This window comes from Mobula birostris, chromosome 1 (assembly GCF_030028105.1).
Source record: "Mobula birostris isolate sMobBir1 chromosome 1, sMobBir1.hap1, whole genome shotgun sequence".
NCBI lineage: Eukaryota > Metazoa > Chordata > Chondrichthyes > Myliobatiformes > Myliobatidae > Mobula > Mobula birostris.
This window is the reverse complement of record NC_092370.1, coordinates 214,526,841-214,529,769: the sequence shown is the minus strand read 5'-3', so window position 1 is coordinate 214,529,769 and position 2,929 is coordinate 214,526,841. Positions and strand designations below refer to the sequence as shown.

The window sequence follows — 2,929 nt, the reverse complement described above, 5'->3', positions numbered from 1 at the left end:
TGTGTAAGGTCTCTCCTGTGGAGCTCCTTGGGATATTTGGCTATGTTAAACAGGTGTAAGATGTTGTTAGTATTCATCCGTTATTTGGAGCTAGAATCTATTTCTCTTTTGAATTCCTTTATTACATTGTGACTCCACGAACAGTAGATATCGGAAGAAAACTGATGCAAAATAAAAATGGGATTCTAAGTCATCTGTCCCTCTCCTGGCACAAACGTGAGCATGGTTCTCCCCAATACAATCTGCTGGTTTCTGTTCCCTTACAACCTTATTTTTCTTTATAAATACCCTTCTTAATTTCACTGTACAATTAATGTGGCCTTCAAGCCTGGCTGATTTGCATTCTTGATCAAAGGGAAATCCACTTGCAGCAGGAGTGCTGTGCCATTTATGACTTCTTCCCTACTGCGGCAATAGATGTCCCATTGCCCCAGGTTGAGAACATGTAGCCATTCATCATTTCATACTGGCTCTTGTTATGCAAATGAGGAGGAAAACAAATAGGAAAAGGTGTAAGATGTGTCTGTGTGGGATAGGTACAGCTGAGCAGTTGAATTTATGAATGATGGCTGAATAATATTTGATTTTGAACTATAAAGAACAAATTAGAAGGAAAAGCCACATCAGAACAAAAGGTTCAAAACAGAAAAGAAAAGAAATGACAAAAGAGATGCAGTTTGAGACTACATATTAAGGAGAGAGCAGGTTGCGTTAATGGAAGGCAAGTGGAAGGTTGCCTTTCACCTCAATGGAATAGCAAAAGTATTAGCAGCTATTGGAGTACCTTTAGACACAGTGTAGAAACTATGGCTGCAAAGATTAACTTCCATAACTATTGTTCACCCAACCAAGATTGTCTTTGATAGTCAAAAGCAATTTAATTAATTTGCTTTACGGCTGATTTCATGAAGTGCAAAAAAAATTTGCATTCTCTTTTCAACAATCACTCTGATACTCTTTATGATTTTTTTTCAAAATATGTTTTATTGGGTATCACATTGGTATGACTCAACATTTATTGCCTGGTGCTTATAGGGACATTTTGAAAGGGATAGGAAAGTACTACAGATTGCATTTTCTTCTCTTTCCACTGCTTGTTGTATTGGTGTTTGCTAAAGGTGCAATAATGACAGGTTATATTAAAATAAGACTGAATACTTTGCATTCTGACATGTCTGAGCTGTTCCTAGCCAAAATTAGATGTCAGTTTGGCGTTGTGCATGAAATGCCTAGCTTGATGAACCATTGAGAGATTTTGAAGAGGTAACGAAAAAGGTAGATAAGAATAGGGTAGTGGATATTATCCATTTGGATTTTAGCAAGGCCTTTGACAAGGTCCTGCATGGTAAGCTGGATTGGAATGTTTGGTCCTGTGGAATCCAGGGAGACATAGTTAACTGGATTCAAAATTAGCTTGGAGGCATGAAGCAGAGGATGGTTGAAAGCTACATTGCAGAGCGGAAGCTGGTGACAAGTGGCATGCTGCAGGTGTTCATGTTGGGCAATTTTTCTACACACAGGGTGGTGTGTATATGGAATAAGTTGCCACAGGAAGTGGTTGAGGCAGGTACAACAGTATCATTTAAGACACATTTTGTAAGGTATGTGGTGGGCATGGGCTTAGAGGGTTATGGACCTAGCCTAGGAAATTGGGACCAGATGGGCAGTCACTGTGGGTGGCATGGAATCACTGCTGTATTGCTCTAAAATTCTATGTCTCTTGAATGTTTGATGGATCCATTGAGAATTCAGAATCAAGGCAACCTTGCCCCAATTGTAAAAAGCATTGTGTAGGTTCAATGAACAACATGAGCACCTTTAACCCTGGTGTGGATATCAGGATAAGATTGCACTTGGTACAATGTTCAGCCCAAATCATGCATCACAGCTTCTCTGAGGGAGTCAGTGGGATTACATTTTAGAGTCAGTTGGACTTGATCTTAAATTTACATAGTGTGTTTGATGCATGTAGTCAAAGACAGTGGAATAAGCAAGATAACACATCTTTCAACAGCTTTTCACTCTTGGTGATTTGTTACATGTTTTTCACTTCAAATTAAAAGAGTTTTGGTGAGGTTACCTCTAGTGTACTGTGTATAGTTTTGCTCTTCTTACTAAAGAAAAGATTTGCTTGTTGTGGGGTTACGGCAAGAGAATTTCGCCAAGTTGAATGAATCCTGGGATCGCTTCTCGGCCTTTTGGCTAAGATCAAGTGTAGTATCTGTTCTTATCAGACCAGAAGGCGGAGGGGGAGAGTTCGCGCTGACGCAGGGGTGGATCCTAATGCTGATTGGCCTCCAATCTAACACCCCATACCAGCGATGACAGCAGTGAGGAAGAAGATGGCAGCAGCGAGCAGTACATCAGCTCGAGGCCAGGGTATCAAGAACACTGTCAGGCTGACAGTGCGAGACCGGAACGGGGGCACCGGCTTCACCCGAGAGACCTTCATCCGGAAGGTCTTGATGGAATGCTGCAGATTTACGCCTGATGACATCTACTGCGTCCAGGACTTCGCAGGTTTCTTCGATGTCACTTTCCGGCAGGCTGCAGGGTGGCAGAAGCTGTACCAGCAGCTTCAGCTGAAGGGGACAGAGGCGCCGCTGTCGCTGCTGAAAGCACTGCCCCTCTTTGCAACGGCTACGCAACAGGAAAGGACAATCATGGTGCACATGTTCAACCCACACGTGCCAGTGGTAGATGTCCTTACGTTCCTCGCTCGGTATGTGGAGAGCGTAGGAGCACCAGCGGATGTGAAGGATGGGCTGGGAATCTGGACCAGCAAACGGCAGGTGAAGGTGAAGCTGAGGTTGGATTCCAACGGCGGCGTCATCCACCCCCCCTCCGTCTTCGCCATCGGAGGGAACCGAGGGTACATGGTGTACGCGGGACAACCCAGGGTGTGCCGAAACTGCGGCAAGGAAGGGCA

At 43.7% G+C, this 2,929-nt stretch overlaps 1 pseudogene; it reads left to right on the top strand.

Moving 5' to 3' along the window:
• The first annotated feature begins 2,182 nt into the window (after nt 1–2,182).
• Nucleotides 2,183–2,314, top strand: LOC140206738 (U2 spliceosomal RNA; annotated as a pseudogene).
• The last annotated feature ends 615 nt before the right edge of the window (nt 2,315–2,929 follow it).